The sequence below is a fragment of the Leopardus geoffroyi genome, chromosome A2 (assembly GCF_018350155.1).
Source record: "Leopardus geoffroyi isolate Oge1 chromosome A2, O.geoffroyi_Oge1_pat1.0, whole genome shotgun sequence".
Classification (NCBI taxonomy): Eukaryota; Metazoa; Chordata; class Mammalia; order Carnivora; family Felidae; genus Leopardus; species Leopardus geoffroyi.
In genome coordinates, this window is record NC_059331.1 from 132,705,638 (window position 1) to 132,722,370 (window position 16,733).

The window sequence follows — 16,733 nt, forward strand, 5'->3', positions numbered from 1 at the left end:
AAACACGTCACAGCCCTGAAGGCAGTTGCAGTCATGTAAAGAGGCCTTGAAAACACAGTCACAACAGCCAGAGAAAGTTGCAAAGTGTCTTGCTGAGTCCTGAATTTTAAAATGATGAAAAACAAAATTATAGTAAAGTAATAGAAATCTAATAAAGGATAGAAATAAAGGAAAAAACAGGGAAAAAATGAAAAACAACCAAATAGAACTTTTAACATGAAAATATTGTCAGTGATGTTAAAACCACCATGGATGGACTAAACTAAACCAATTAATGATAAAATTTTAGCAATCTAAGACTACACAGAGCTTCTTAACTAGATAATGTGCATCTACCAAAAATCTACAGCAAGTTTAAATCAGCAGTGGAAAATCTAGTGGGAAATATTAGTTACAAACTTAAGTTCATAATCAGGAATCACAAGTCACAAATATTTGGAAGCACCTATGCCATAAAGGATGAAACAATAAAGCCAACAACCTGAATTTACACCTGCAGAAACAGAATTAATAGAATAATTAGAATGGGACTTTTAAATAAGTAAAATTGCTATCCTCAAAGAGAGTATTATACTATAAAAAATGAGCAGTTAGTTAAATATAAGCTACTTAATGTTTAAGAAAACAAATTAGCTACTTAATGTTTAAGAAAACAAACTGTGCCTGGGTGGCTCAGTTAGTTGAGATTCCAACTTCGCCTCAGGTCATGATCTCACGGGGGTTCATGAGTTAGAGCCCCGCATTGGGCTCACTGCTGTCAGGGCAGAGCCTGCTTCAGATCCTCTGTCCTTCCCACCCCCCTCTGCACCTCCCAGCTTATGCTTATTCTCTCTCTCTCAAAAATACGTAAACATTTAAAAAATTAGAAGCAAATATTTTTGTCTTTGTATTTTATGTAAATATTTTATGTTTTAAACAAATATTGCTTAACAAATAACAATTATTTTCCTGGACTAACAAGCTGCCATACTTATTCTATCTTCTATCTTTTACTCCTCTATGGTTTTTTTAAAGCCACCTTCAGCTTTGCAGAGTAGGAAATGAAGAGGGGAAATCGTGAGGATATAGAAGAAGTAATAGAAATGAAGAACAAATCCAGCTCTCTTAGCTTTAGTAAGGAGACAATTAAAACCAAGAGTGAATAATTTATCCAAGGTCACATAGTCTCTCGTGGAGAGCAAGTGTTGGGATGAAAAAAAGGGGGAGAAAGAAAAGGAAAGCAGTAGAGAACACCAATTTATTTCACTCTTCTCTCTACTATCCGAAACCAAGTTTCCAAAACTATAGGGGAATCCTTTCTATAATTCTTAAGTAGGGTGAGTTTCATGTGGGGGAGAGGTTGTACGATTTCCAGTTAGGAAAGACATTCTGATCTTTGTTAGGTATTGATTAAAGCGATTTGTTGGTTCTCACGGTTAAGTGCCATTTATATTACATTCAGTGATAAGGTCCCTATCACTACTCAGAATTTTTCCCAGTTCTATCACATCTGTTCTTCAGGATGGCAACACCTTTGCAGGATGTATAATGTTATACATGGAAAATCTGAGGCAATAAAAACATCATCAGTGTTAAGCCTATCCATTAAGGACCTCTTTAATTCTTACTTTGCTTTTTCTCTTTGACAGATGACGATAAGAAATGATATATTCAGCACCATATTCATAATGAAGGCCTACAGCTTGCAATCAGACACCAGAGAAAATCAGTTTATATTTGATGGCTTAGTGCCATCCTAGGGTCACAAGTGATTATGAGGGTCAAAAAAAAGACGCCAAAGCTATTTCCCAACATGTCCAATTCTTTGTCTTTGTAAGATACAAGTACCATTCTTTTCATTTATTTGAACTTTATAACTTGTATGTAACACATATCTGCATGTAAAACCAAACAAAGATAACATATTCAATTTATGTCATAATTTCTTGGGTTCTAAAATACCTGTGATACCATTTCTGACAAATTATAAACATTTTTCACTATAGTTCCAAATATATTTAGGAATTTGGGTTTTCTTAAGCCTGGTTCATAATTTTTATAAGCCATTAGATAGAATCTTCAACTTCCAGTCCATGTGAGCCTGGCAGGTAACAATGAGCAATGGAAGGAGTAATTATAGTAATAAATGGCATTTTTGGTCTTGAACTTCTTTATAAAACCTCATAGTTGATATCATAGTCTTTTGGAAAAGCAAACCTGGGTCTTCCATTTAAATCTGTGTGATTTTGGCCAACACTTTAATTTGTTAAGCCCAGGTTCCATAATTTGTGGAGTGGGCTTAATGATAATAGTACCTACTTTGTAGTTGGTCTGTAAAGATCAAGAAACTAATGTATATATAATATTTGACAAGGTTTCTGGCTCACAGAAGGAACTTTATATAAAGTTTAGATGCTACATTATCACCATCATCATCACTCTAACTGCCTTATTGGAAGGTGGTTACTTCCAATAACAGGATTATGGAGCGTTCAGATGCCTTCCTCTTGGCAGCCATTATAAGCACGCTGCAAAAATGCATGCTCCTTTCCATCCACTTGACAGCCTCACAGATTTAGCTATTATTGCATGACAGTTGCTGATGACACTGGACCTCATGACTTTGCCAATTGCCACAACTGGAGCCTGCTAATGACACTCAGGTTACTGTCCAGTTGCCACCAATACCACTCACACTTATTTTGGCAGGCCTGCTCCAAGTCTCCACTAGTGGTGCCCTTCTCACCAAGCTGCTTTCAGAAAAGTCTTGCTCTCTCAATTTTTAAACACTGTTACAGTCCTCCTGTTAGAGTCTGCCTTCCTTCACCTCCCATAACAATGATAAATGAGAAAATGTCTTTGTAAGCACATTGCTCAGAATCTAGCAAAAGAGAGGGACATATTAACAACTGGCTATAAAACAATGTGATAAGTTTCATTTGCTATAATCTTACTTGCTTTTCTTTTCCTTTCACGTGATGTTTATGTTTCTGTCTTTCCAGTTCCCATGTCACAATGATAGGTCAGATCATAGGCTTAACTGTCTAATTGGCCTTCCTGTCTCCCTCCTCCTTTTCATCCAACACATCACTGTTAGATTAATCTTTCCAATGGACTGTTTGACGCAAGAGATCTTTCACCAGTTACTTAAGAAAAGGGGACTTTGAAGGAAATTGGACTCAAAAGTTTTTTAAACTAGTTGATACGATTAAATACCCACTGGTATGTGAGAGAGTGCACTTATTACATCCCACCCTCACCTTATTATTTTTTTTCTGAAACTTACAAAAACATTAAAGTGATGGACTCCTCCATCTGCTGAATGGTGCTCCTGAGCTATCCTCCACAACAGCTGGCTCACCAGGATGGACTGCTCAGTGACCAACTGAGATTTAGGTGGGTGGGCAAACTCCTCAGGCCTCCAACTTACAGTTGGAATGAGAACGTTTCTCTCTTTAGCAAGCCCCTTCCTCCAAACACATAGCCCAAGACCTTCCGTTTGTGCTGCTTATCAAACTATTGTCTTTTGGCCTAAACCCACTGTTTTATGCTAGGCTCTGTGATGCTAGTGCTTGGACTCCACAAAGATCATTTCTACATTTTACCTCCATGGTGAAGGCTCCTGTTCTCTGCCAATAGGGATTACTAGAGAGATTCTGCTAGGTTGCTTTAAGAAGAGTCTTGGTCTCTTCTGTTTTGATTCCTGTTCCTCTGAGCGTCATCCTAGCAATGATTCTTCATCCTGATAGTCATGATTCCTTCCTGTAGTAACAGCTGGATCTGGTTTGTAGATTTTCACACACTTGCAAAACCAGATTCATCATGGACCACTTCCTCCACTATGAAACAGCAAAACCAGCAGAATGACACCTCTTCTTCAGACGTTTGGGTTTTAGGCTCATGGGGACCCTCTTCTATAGTCTTGAGTCTCAACTCTATGGAACCCCTCTTCTAAATTCATTGATTGAAACCACTTCCCTTCTTACCCTTTAGTTACTCATCCCTTAGTTGCTCAGTGACAGCATAGGATTCCCTTTTGGCCTGTAGATTTTCTAGTTAACAAGTTCCTACTGGGTTAGCAATTCTTTATATTAAATTTCTTTGTTTAGATAACTGGTGCAGTTTCTGTTCCCTGGCTGGACTCCTTCCGATACACCATAATTAGACTATCCATCCGATGATTCTTTTTGCCTCCTCCCAATTTCTCCAGAAAATGTAGAGTGTATGTAAGGTAGGAGTAGGGATGGCAGAAGGCATAGCCTGTTCAGGAGCACCCCCACTGCACATCCAGTTACACCACATCCATGGACAACTTTCTGTTAGACGGAGAGACTTGGGGATACTACATGTGTTTTTTTGTCCCTCTGCCTGTAAATTTTATCAATGAACCTGCTTTGCACCTACACCATATTTTGTTTGTGGAGTTTGTCCCATCTCTGACCTAACAAACAGAAGCAGGTGCAGTATAGAAGATATCCAGGGGCGCCTGGGTGGCGCAGTCGGTTAAGCGTCCGACTTCAGCCAGGTGAGGATCTCGCGGTCCGTGAGTTTGAGCCCCGCGTCAGGCTCTGGGCTGATGGCTCAGAGCCTGGAGCCTGTTTCCGTTTCTGTGTCTCCCTCTCTCTCTGCCCCTCCCCCATTCATGCTCTGTCTCTCTCTGTCCCAAAAATAAATATTGAAAAAAAAAATTTAAAAAAAAGAAGATATCCAGAAAATGTTTAATAAATGGGTAAATTAAAATTCATTAATTGTTTTAAGAGAGAAATTAAGATAAATTAAGATAGATAAATTAAGAAATTAAGAGAAATTAAGAGAGAAGTTAAGCTCATAAGTGTTTCAGACAAATAATTCAAACTTCTGTTGCTAATACCAGCTCCTTCTAAGAATCTTGATTAGATCATCCCCAAATGCAGTGACACCTTCTAATAGGCTCTGCATATATAAGTTAATGTGTTGCATTATCGAACTATTTTTTCTGATCTCCAGAAACATCCTTATTACACTCAAATACACCATGATTTTCTGATATTTTCTTCTTCCTTTTTTTTTTTTTCTGTTTCAGCGTTGGTACCAGCACTAACTCAAGTAATACCTTCTGAATATTATGATTCCTGCTTTGCAAGATCCTTCTTCCAAGTTCTCAGATCAGTAAACCTATCCTCATTTAATTTTGTTTGCAAACCACATTTCTTCTTTGTCAGCTGACTCCCTGTTAGGTTATTTCAACAGCTAAGATGACAAGAGAAGAAGTTTCCTTACTCCTGTTTGCTTGTCCCTCTCTGCATCTCCACAAGAGTTCTTCCCCTGGTAGTGACTGTTGGTTCTGGTCTCTCCCACACTCCCTGAAATAGACTCATGTAATCCCTCCAGAATACTAGCACCAGTTGGCAGGCACCCTTTCTTAGAATTCTGAATTCCAGTTTCTGGGGCAGCCTCCTTTATGATCTTAAGATAGACGACCAGCAGAGAGCACCAGCTAGATCACTCTCCCTCCACAGAGGTCTGAATTTTAGCTCTGTAGGATCTTTCCTCCATTTTGTTGAGGTACTATCACCAGCTAAGTAACCCACTCTGCTCAAAAGTCCTGCTCCTAGCTCTGCAATGTACTTTCTCCAAGCTCCCAAGGTACAGACCCAGCCAGGCAATATCTCCTTAGCATTTTGAGTCCCAGCAATTTGGGGTCCCTTCTCTAAGCTTTAAGATTCTAATAATTGGGATGCCTGGGTGGCTCAAACAACTAAGTGTCTGACTTCAGCTCAGGTCATGATCTTGTAGTTTGTGAGTTTGAGCCCTGGATCAGGCTCTCTGCTGTCAGAGAGCATCAGATCCCACTTAGGATCCTTGGTTCCCTCTCTCTCTGTGCCTTCCCTGCTCATGCTCTCTCTCTCTCTCTCAAACATAAATAAACATTAAAAAATTTTTAAAAAAGATTCTAATAACTCAACCTCTGCGTAACCTCTGTAATATTTCTCTTCTGTATTGTTTGTCCTCCGACATTCTAAACTTGCTGTTTAGCCAACATTCTATACTAATATTTCTCTCTTAAATGAACTATGTTGAAATTTGCTTTTCCATCTGGATCTGGACTGATATAGTCACATTCTTGGTACAAAATAATGACACCAATATTGCCACAGCTAACTGACAGAGGATGAGTGCTGGTCCCAAGAACTCAGGCCACAAAGCCAGACTACCTTGCTCCATATCCCAAGTCTAACTCTTGCTAGCTTTGTCAGGTTGAGTAAGTTACTTAAGCTCCCTGTGCTTTTCTTCATTTATTTTAATAAGATAATTATGATACCTTCATAAAGTTGTGAGAATTAAGTGAATTGATACACGTAAAACACTTAGAATAATGATTATCAGTAAATATTAGCTACTATATTATATATTGTATATCTACCCTTCTAGGTTCTTGGCTAGAACCCCCATCCCACCATGGAATAAGGGACAGATTAATGGGAGAAAAATAGAAGTTTAATAACCTTATACCTTCAGTATACATGGGAGATACCCAGGAAAACTAAGTAACTCTCCAAAATGGTCCAACCTACCACCTTAAATATGATCTTCAGCTAAGGACAAAAGATGGGGGGGGGGCGGTGGCGAGAGAGGAAGGCCAATCATGAGAAGTTATCAGGAAAGGCACAGTAAACAAGGATAAAGTTATGGAGATTTCAGTTTTTGCCTTCTCAGTTGAGAAGTTTCTAGAGGTTTGGTCATGCTTTTCTTCCTGGTACAGAGAGAGAGAGATCCATACAAATGGATGTTTCCCTTATCAATGTAAATGTCTCTTACAAAAGGGTAACCTCTGGTTGGTTTTCTAAGCTTCTCTAGTGTCTGCCGTTTTAAAAAATAACCAGCTCAAAATAATCCTTGTGCCAAAGAGGCATGTTTTGGGGTGGTATATTTTGCTCTCCTTTAATATATTATTAAAATATTTCTTTATAAAGAGTATGAGTTATGAAAAAAAGAATATGAGTTATAGTAAACATCACTTGCTGAGTAGTGGTGTATACAAAAGCAGGAGAATGAGAGAATAGCAGAAACAAAGGAGTTGAGTCAATACTGTAGTCAGGGTTGGGTATACAGATTGCTTTCAGACCATTAGACCTACAGCATCCTGAATGCAAATGAAATCTGCTACCCATCCTCGTGTCTCTGCATTTTCCTGTCCTATCTTCAAAGAACTTATAATCAATTATACTACAGCGTGGTAACTGCTGGAATAGAAAAATGTGGAGATTTATAGGGTCACAGAAGAAAGGCTGGAGAATATTCCCTGAAGTTATGATGTAGAAAGGGAAACTCAGTGAAGAAAGGGGGAGGAGCATATGCAAAGACATAGCTCAAGAGAGCACAGTCTTTTAGATAAGTGAAAACAGTTATCCTGCACCACAGGATATGTGTGGGATGTGGGAGAAAATAAAGCTGGAGATGTAGACAGATGCCAGATTATCCAGAGTCATGGTTACAAAGCTAAGGAGATTGAAAACTGCAGGGAGTCCTCAATTTAGTCCCTCTCCCATTATCATGGTAAGGCTGAGACAATGCTATGCGTTTTACACACCTTTTCATTTTCTTCCTGTGTACACAGGAAACTACATTTCCCAGCTCTCCCTTTTAGAGCTAGATGTGACTGACTGACTGGGTTCAAACCAGTGGAATGTAGGCCAAAGTGGTATACAATACAGGTGACCCTTGAACAACCATGGGTTTGAAATCTATGGGTCTGCTTATATGTGGATTTTTTTTTTCAAAAAGTATATGTAAAGTATTGTAAATATATTTTCTCTTATGATTTTTAAATAACCTTTTCTCTAGCTTACTTTGTTGTAAGAAATATAATATATATAGCATACCAAATGTGTGTTAATGAACTGTTTATATTATCAGTAAGGATTCTGGTCAACAGTAGGCTATCAGTAGTTAATTTTGGGGGGAGTCAAAAGTTATATGTGGATTTTTGGCTGTGTGGGGGTCAGTGCCGCTAACCCCTACATTGCTCAAGAGTCAAATGTACTTAAAAACCCAGGGGTTACTGCTACCCAGGGGCAGGAAAATCTCTTAACTCCCTGTTGCAAGAAAAATTCAGCTGCCCCTGAGTGTGAAGAAGTTAGAGAATCTGACTCCTCTCCATCCATCCTCCACTGATCCTAGGAAAAACCATCTTTTGCTGGGAGGGACTCAGGAAATAAATGTATGCCCAGGATCCTGCACTGATACAAAAGTATGTCTAAGGCTGCTGGGGAGGGGCAGGAAATTTATGCTTGCTAACTACCCCACTCATAGAAGACAGGCTGTCATAGATAAGAAGGAGGGGCACCAGGGTGGCTCAGTTAGTTAAGTGTCTGACTTCGGCTCAGGTCAGGATCTCACGGCTTGTGAGTTTGAATCTGCATCCGGCTCTGTGCTGACAGCTCAGAGCCTGGAGCCTGCTTCAGATTCTGTGTCTCCCTCTCTCTCAGCCCCGCCCCTGCTCTCTCTCTCTCTCTCTCTCTCTCTCTCTCTCTCAAAAATAAATAGAGATTAAAAAAACAAAAGAAGGAAATCTGCATGCTCTCTAGAATCTATGCTGTGTGGAGGGAGCTATAGACTGAATTCCTATGTTAAAGTCCTAATCCCCTGTGTGAGAGAATTTGGAGGTGAGGCCTTTGGGAGTGATTAGATCATGAGGGTAGAGTGCTCATGAATGGAACGAGCACCCATATAAAGAGACCCCAGAACGCTTCTTCACCCAGACCCCGAGGTGAGGACATAGTGAAAAGACAGCCATCTATGAAACAGGAAGCAATTCCTGACCAGACACTGAATCTGCCAGCTCCTGGATCTTGGGCTTCCAGCCTCCAGAACTGTAAGAAATAAATATTTGTCATCTATTAGCCACCCACCCTATAGTATTCTGTTTAGCCACCTGAAGGGACTAAGATGGAGGAAGCTGTCTGCCACGGAAAGTAAACCAACTAGAACACTGCAAAAGCCCCACCCAGCAGGCTCCGGTGCAAGCCCCTTAGAACACGGAGGATGGAGGACAGGTAGAACACCTCTTCCTCCATAGAGCCGTACGTTTGTGCCTGAGTGACAAGCAACAACAACCTCTGCCTTTGGAGGGCACGAGCCAGGAGAGAAATATGTGACACGGGTGTGCAGGGGCTCCTGAAAGCTGTCCGAAGAGCAGGAACACAGAAAAACTTTTTGGCAATCACGGTCCTTACACTAAACACGGGGCGTAGGTGTCTACTACTGGAATAATTTGAAGCCTGTTCAACAAATTCTAAGTAAACTACTGACCACCTTGAGTCAGACCCACATCAACGGCCTGATGAAAGGAGAGATGAACAATTTCTGAACATAAAGATTATTTACCTTGGTTCCTAGTGTTCATTTATAGGAATTCAGTTTTAAGAAGTGAGGCCCAAAAAGCAAGAAAATATAAAACATTTCCAAGACATAAAGAAATCCACAGAACCAGGAGCGCCTGGATGGCTCAGTGGGTTGAACGTCTAACTCAATTTTGGCTCAGGTCATGGTCCCACACTCGCGGGATCGAGTCCCGTGTCAGGCTCCGTGCTAGGTGTAGAGCCCACTTGAGATCTCTCTCTATCTCTCTCTCTCTCTCTTCTCTGTCTCCCTCTGCCCCTCTCCCCTGCTTGAACCTCTCTCTCTTTAAAATAAAAATAAATTTAAAAATTTTTAAGTAAGTCAACAGAACCAGACTTAGATGTTAGAACTATCAGAGGAAAAATTTCAAGTGACTGTGCTGCTATGATTACAGAGGGCCCACCTGGCTAATCCAGAATAATCTCCCCGTTTGAAAATCCTCAACTTAATTACATCAAAGTCCCTTCCACCAAGTAAGGTTACATATTTATAAATTCCAGGGATTAGAATGGAACTTCTGAAGGCAGGTAAGGGAGGCATTATTTTGCCTAATACACCTAGACTCAAAAATTTCAAGCAAACTATTTCTTTAATTGCATTACATTTTCTCATCTTCCTCTTGTTTGCAGCTCTCTCTCTCTTCTTTTCTCTCTCTTTCCTTTCCTCCCCCACCCCCACCCCTCTCCCTAAGTGTTCTTCCTCTAAAATCTCTCTTGTTCTTCCTCTCCTCTTTCTACTTCTTCAGCCACTAGGAATATAGTTTCTTTTTATTTGTAGGTTCCCCTTCCCTCTATTTCATGTCTTACTTTTAGCTACATGAATTCTTTTATTTATTTATTTTTTTACTTTTTTCAACATTTATTTATTTTTGAGAGACACAGCATGAGCAGGGGAGGGGCAGAGAGAGAGGGAGACACAGAATCTGAAGCAGGCTCCAGGCTCTGAGCTGTCGGCACAGAACCTGACACGGGGCTTTAACCCACGAACCATGAGATCATGATCTGAGCCGAAGTCAGACACTTAACCAACTGAGCCACCCAGGCGCCCCTACACGAATTCTTTTAAATCACTGACCAATTCATCTCTCACTCATATAAAATCTTCTACTGACTTCCTACTGCCCTCAAGATGAAGTTCCTTAGCAGAGTCCTTTTATAACCTGCCCTTTTCTACCACCTTTGCCTCCTTTACTGGCCCTAATTACTCCTGTCTATGTGCATTTAATGTTTCACTTACTTGATCCTGCTAGTGGGATTCCTGAACACGCCACACCGCTTTGCATGTGAGCTTCTGTGCTTTCTGCTTTTTCTATTTGAGGTGCCCATCGTCTCCTGGACTATTCTTCAAAAGCCAGTGCTGACTTGACCTTTGACCAGAAGCGCCTCCCCGCCTGACTTTCTAACAGAGATAACCCTCTTTCCCGTGGTCATCTCTCAGTTTATCTTTTATATATCCTCTTATTGTATGTATAATTCTAAGTATTAATTTACTTATATATGTTTTCTTTTCTACCCTTTGAGCATCTAGAGATCAGGAAGCATCCATTCATTATCAGTATGTGGCCAGAACCCAGCACAGTGCCTAACAGTTAAAAGGTGCTCAATAAATATCTGCACCTATTATTAGCACCTTTTCAAGATCCATTTTTTAACACTGCTCAGTATTTGAGATTTAACCTTTAACAAGTATCTCAGTATGAATCTCTGTGTCTGGTTTTAGAGAGTAAGATAATTCTCATATAATTAAGACTTCCTTAAAAAAATATTTCCCTTGATGGTAAAATGAATTCTTTCTTTACTCACTTTGTCCTATGATTTTGAAGCCAGTGTTCTCATAATAATAGGACTGGATTGATTTATATATCCTGGATGCCAGTCTATTTCTCCTGATTAGATAAATTGGTAAGCAGGTCAGGAATTTGTAGGCCAAGTGATACACACTTTGGGGGGGAAGTTATAACCAGTATTTATTTATTTTTCTGTTCTTTACAATGTAATTTCCTCTTCTGTTTTCAGCGTCAGGTATTTCTGGAAATCAGAAGACAGTTCCCATAAAACCTGGAAATTGGGAAAATATAGAGCCTAGAGAATATGATACACAATATCACTATAATATTTTAAAGCAAGCAAAATATGGATAAAGTGAACACTGACAACAGAATTGAATGGGGAATGAGCTCAGGACATATAGCAGAGGTAAGCAGAGAATGTGTTGTAAAGTGGAAAGGAAAAGTCCTGATTTTGTTAAAAAAAAAATTAGAGTTCATAAAAATAAGCATAATAGCCCCTTAAAGCAAACAAACACAAAAGAAAAGAATCAGTAGAAATTTCTAAATGTTTCCTTATACTGCTTCTTTCTTCCTGATTCATGTCCCAGTCACAGGCACACAGGCATATAGTAAAAAAAAAAACAAAAAACAAAACACCGTTATTTTCCTTCCACTGCCCATTCAGACCCACTCTGTAGGTTTATTTGCTCTACTACTCAGATGAAATTGAGAGGAAATCCTATGACTTTTTGGTCACTCTTAGGTAATAAAAGGTCCTCCGATCACCTCTTGTCACAAAAGGAAAGTCTCGTTTCAGCAATTAAAATGTCTAGTCCGTGTAAAATCAAACTTTATCTGAGTCAGAGCTTCTCCTCACCCCAAGTTGGCCTGCTATAGGTTGTTACCTGAAGGGGGAAAAGGGCCTTGTGGGTTCCTTCTCTATTTCCTCTATTTCTTTGCAAGTCCTTCATAGGTGGTCTAACTTTAGAATATGGCAAATATTGTCTTGGGGCTTTAGCCAAAACAGAGTCAGAAATAGTTCAATTTTAACATCCTGTTGCATATCCTTGGTAGCACAACTAAAACACACGATTTTCATACGGCTTTCAACTCCATATATTGCAAGTTGAGATGGAGAATTCAAGAGCAGGCACTAGAATAATAAAGTAGGCACGTTTACACTCCTTGCAGGAAATACCTAACCCCACATGTCACAATCAACCGTAGTGTTTCCTAAACTTTCCCACCAACTTACCCTGAATCACTGAGTAAGAAGACAGACCTCCGTATGTTATGAGGTCTTAGTCTAAAGAGGCATTTTTATTTATGGTATTTCTGAAGAGATGTGTGTTTTACTAATTAAAGCACACAAACTTTGTATTCTATACCATAATATCTCTGCTTATTTTAGCATAAAAAGTTTTCATTTTTTTCTAACATTTTCTTAAAATTGTTTCACTGGGGATATACACCACATTTAACCTCTAATTCTGGTTAAATTCTAGCAAAATGTCATATTCCCCAGTTTGATAATCATGAAACCTATGGAAGTAATGGTATTCATGTAATTCTAAAGAATGCTTTCAGATTTAGGTTTTCTTGTGTTCCTCTTATTAATATTAATATCAATGGCCATTCAAGCTGCTTTCAGCAGAGGACTTTAAATTCCTCCTCAGGAGTGAGCAAACATTTGTTTGCAGTAAACATATTACTCAAGTAAATACCTGGACCCTTTTACAGACCTTGTTTTTTTCCTTCTAACATATCCCATTACAGTCTTTGATTAGTCTCCAATTTTGGGAAGCACTCAATTTAAAACAGAAATAAGAATATCTTTGGAAAGGGAAAGGAAACTTTAGAAATATTACTTGCTTTACTAGGTCAAAAGAAAATTTTTCCTGCAAGAGAACCAAGCTAAAAGTAGTACTGAGTGACAGTACACTTACAAACCTATTTCATGTCAGTTGTCCTGCTATTCCTATTGTGGATTCACTTAGCTACCAGAGGTGTCTATAGTTTTTCTACCTATAACTCCAACTATCATGGGAACAGGGGACTCCTTGAACAACTCTATATGCTCAAGCTGATACTCTGGTGAGACAGATATTCAAAGATAAGTAGAAATTATTCAGCTCTATTTCAGTTCCAAAAAAAAAAAAAAAAAAAAAAGCACTAACTTCTGTCATTCCGAGATAAATAGCCCTGAAGAATTATTGATGAAGTTAATACCACACGAGGAAGTAAATGCTATATGACTTAGCTGCAAATGTAGATAGAGTCAAAGAGGAAGAACAATAAGCTAGCTTGCTGGTTCTATGTTCAAAAAAGCAACAAACTTCAAAATTCATGAGATTAAGCCTGGAACTAGTGATATTGGTAGTTTATCATAGTGAAAAGTGAACTCAAAGTCTAGAACAATATTTTCAAAGTTTGAATCTCAGAACTTTCTGTATCAGGATCACAAGTGAAGATGGGGTTAACCAGCTTGTTCAAATGCAGATTCTAGGCCTTACACTAGACATACTGAATAAAAATTTGAGAGTTGAAAACTGCCCCCAGGAGATCCTTTTTGATATTGAAACTTGAGAATAATTAGCTTAGGATATAATGGATGATTAATGTGATGAGGGGGAAACTAGTAGTAATAGTATAAAAAATAAATAGTTTACAATTCTGAAATCTATAAAGCTCTGAAAACCAAAAACCTTTGCTTTATTTCCTTAATTATTTTGTTGTTTATTTTGTAATATATTTAGAGATAATTCCTAGCATTATCTCTATGTATTTTTGGCAAAAATTTGTGCAATCGTGTATATGTTTATGTTAGATCATGTATTGCCTCTATTTATCCTACTTTGCATGCATGTTTGGATTTTACTGTATGGTCACTGTGGAGTGCCCCAAATGGGGTTGGTATATAATATAAGGTAGAATGCACCCTATTCTGAATTCAGAATCACATTTGACCCAAAGAATTACAGATAGGGGAATGGGTACCTCCAGTTGTTCAAAGACTTTCTTTCCTTTCCTTTTTTTTTTTTTTTTTTAATTAGTTTATTTATTTTGAGACAGAGAGAGAACAAACCAGGGAGGGGCAGAGAGAGAGAGGTAGAATCTCAAACAGGCTCCTTGCTGTCAGCACAGAGCCAGACACAGGGCTCAAACTCACCAGCGGTGAGATGGTGCCTGAGCTAAAATCAAGAGTAGGCCACTTAACAGAGTGAGCCACCCAGGTGCCCCAAGACTTTTTAGTTACAAGAAAACACTGCACCTAAATGAGCCTGAACCTACAGCAAATACTAAAGGGAAAATTTGTGAAAGGCAAAGGAGAGAGGGAGAAGGAGATATGGGGAGAGCCTTTGGGCTACAGTCAGTTCTGACACCTCTGGATGGAGAGCAGGGAGGAAGGAGGTGGGAGTGGGGTGTGCTCCAGATTGCAGAATCTCTGAGAAGTCTCAGTCAAGGCAATGTGGAGTCCCTGACCAAAATCGCCCACCAGAGGATTCTTGCTTTGGACAGAAATGGCCTGCTTCTGGTGCCCCTGCCATGCTTATTCATTGGCTAGGAGTAGCCTGGGCATTAGCGTGGCCTCAACATGAATATCTGTACAGATCTGAAGGTACAGCAGCTAGTCTCACAGCAGATTTTCTTTAATAAAATCTGGGTGGTGTACCTCAGTGGCCTCCACAATTCCTGGCTTACCAGATGGAGCAGAGCAGCCCAGAAGCCAGGAGCTTCACTTAGGATTGGAATATTGTAGCAAAATATACTTTGTTGTTGTGTAAACTTCTGTTTTATTGAGTCTTTTTGTCTCAGACTCTAACTGTATGCTAGCCATTGCAGTTCACATTTCTAATGGTCTTTTACCCATATATATTTGTCAAACCATTTGTCCTCGTTTAAGATGTGGAAAATATGATTACGATAGGTTAAATTTTTTCTTCTTTTTTTGACCTATGATAGTCAGCCCTGAGGAGAAAAGCTATCAAAGGAACTGTTGGGCTCTAGATCTTCTGGAGAAACCTTGAAACATTTGACTCTCTGCTCCAATTCACGTCCTGCTCAGTCCATTACTGTTGAGGTCAAAACTACCTTGGTTAACAAGGACCATAGCCAAATGGCCCTGTCCTCTGCCTCTCTGACTATCTCCTGAGAGAAGCCTGACCTGGAAGAACCTATTTGGTTGCTATAAACCAACATTAGTAAACAAAAGTAGATTCTGTAAAATTTGTTACTAACCCTACCAATTTGGGTGTTTTGCATATCTTCAGAACCCAGCTTGGTCTTTTCATTTATAACCAGATAATGTGGAGTTTTCCAGATAAGTCTTATGAGATACAGATAAAGGCCATTGTCTGATAAGAATAGAAGGATACATTAGGACTCTGTGCTGACCTGTTGATAAAATACATAGAAAATCTGTTATGTTTTTGCCACGTCCTTTCATAGAATAGACATTTATAGGGCCAATTTTTCCTTTCTTTTCCTTTCCTTTCCTTTCCTTTCCTCTCCTTTTTCTCCTTTTCTTTTCCTTTCTCTTCTTTTTTCTTTTCTTTTCTTTTCTCTTCTTTTCTTTTCCTTATAAACTGTCTTGTTAATAGTGTTTTTTTTTTTTTAATTTTTTTTTTCCAACGTTTATTTATTTTTGGGACAGAGAGAGACAGAGCATGAACGGGGGAGGGGCAGAGAGAGAGGGAGACACAGAATCGGAAACAGGCTCCAGGCTCTGAGCCATCAGCCCAGAGCCCGATGCGGGGCTCGAACTCACGGACTGCGAGATCGTGACCTGGCTGAAGTCGGACGCTTAACCGACTGCGCCACCCAGGCGCCCCTGTTAATAGTGTTTAAGTTCAGCCTTGCTTTTCCTTGTTTCTTTGCTGTTTCAATATAGTTATCACCTTGAAAATCAAATATAAAAAATTCCTAAGAACTTAAGTGTCTGTTATTCTGGTTTCCATGGGGGCTCCATGGGTTTCAGGTATAAGAAAATATGGGGAAAAATGTTCACTAGTCGGTGCCCTTGCCTCAGAGTTCAACTCTAGTTGTTCTCAGAGATTTTAGCATCACGCTCATTACTTATTTATGTCTTCCCTCTTTTTTTCCACTTTGCAGATAATTGCTACTTAATTGATACTGCCTCTATGCAAACCTAGTCACAAGACACACTGCTAAATAGAGGAATCATTAATCTGCATGTATGTTGTAGATTTCCTTAAAAGGTTGGCTGGAATAAGCAAAGTCATTAGCAGTTTATTTGCAACAGTGCACTTATGAAAAGCTCTGTGGAGAACACATCAACAGTCAGTATGTAACTGAGCAATTAACACGGGACTCCTGTACTTTGGGGTGTTAGCATGGGAGTAAACAGAAGCAGATGTGAAGTGTTTGTACTGTTAGCATGCACGGTCTGTTCTGACATATGCAAATACCACTCATGCTTACAGAACCCGCAACCCCTATTGTACCGTGACCTTACTGATGAAGCCCTATGACAGAAGTACTTCATTTGCACTGGGTGCTATTAATTATTAACAGGCCAATACCACCTTTCCTTGTTATTAGAGCTTTGCACAAAGCCAGGTAATAAAGCATCACAAACAAGTTG

The 16,733-nt window shown here is 39.3% G+C and overlaps 2 long non-coding RNA genes across 3 annotated transcripts in view; one reads left to right on the forward strand and one right to left on the reverse strand.

The window, feature by feature from the left end:
• The window catches only part of LOC123606732, a 190,822-nt gene that overhangs the window by 131,010 nt on the left and 43,079 nt on the right, over nucleotides 1–16,733 (forward strand). For both annotated transcript variants that reach the window (XR_006716472.1, XR_006716471.1), the window contains exon 3: nucleotides 11,376–11,555. This is a non-coding gene — a long non-coding RNA (uncharacterized LOC123606732). The remainder of the gene's footprint in view (nucleotides 1–11,375; nucleotides 11,556–16,733) is intronic.
• Nucleotides 1–16,733, reverse strand: part of LOC123606733 — a 79,582-nt gene that overhangs the window by 7,767 nt on the left and 55,082 nt on the right. The gene's annotated exons all lie outside the window — the stretch shown is intronic.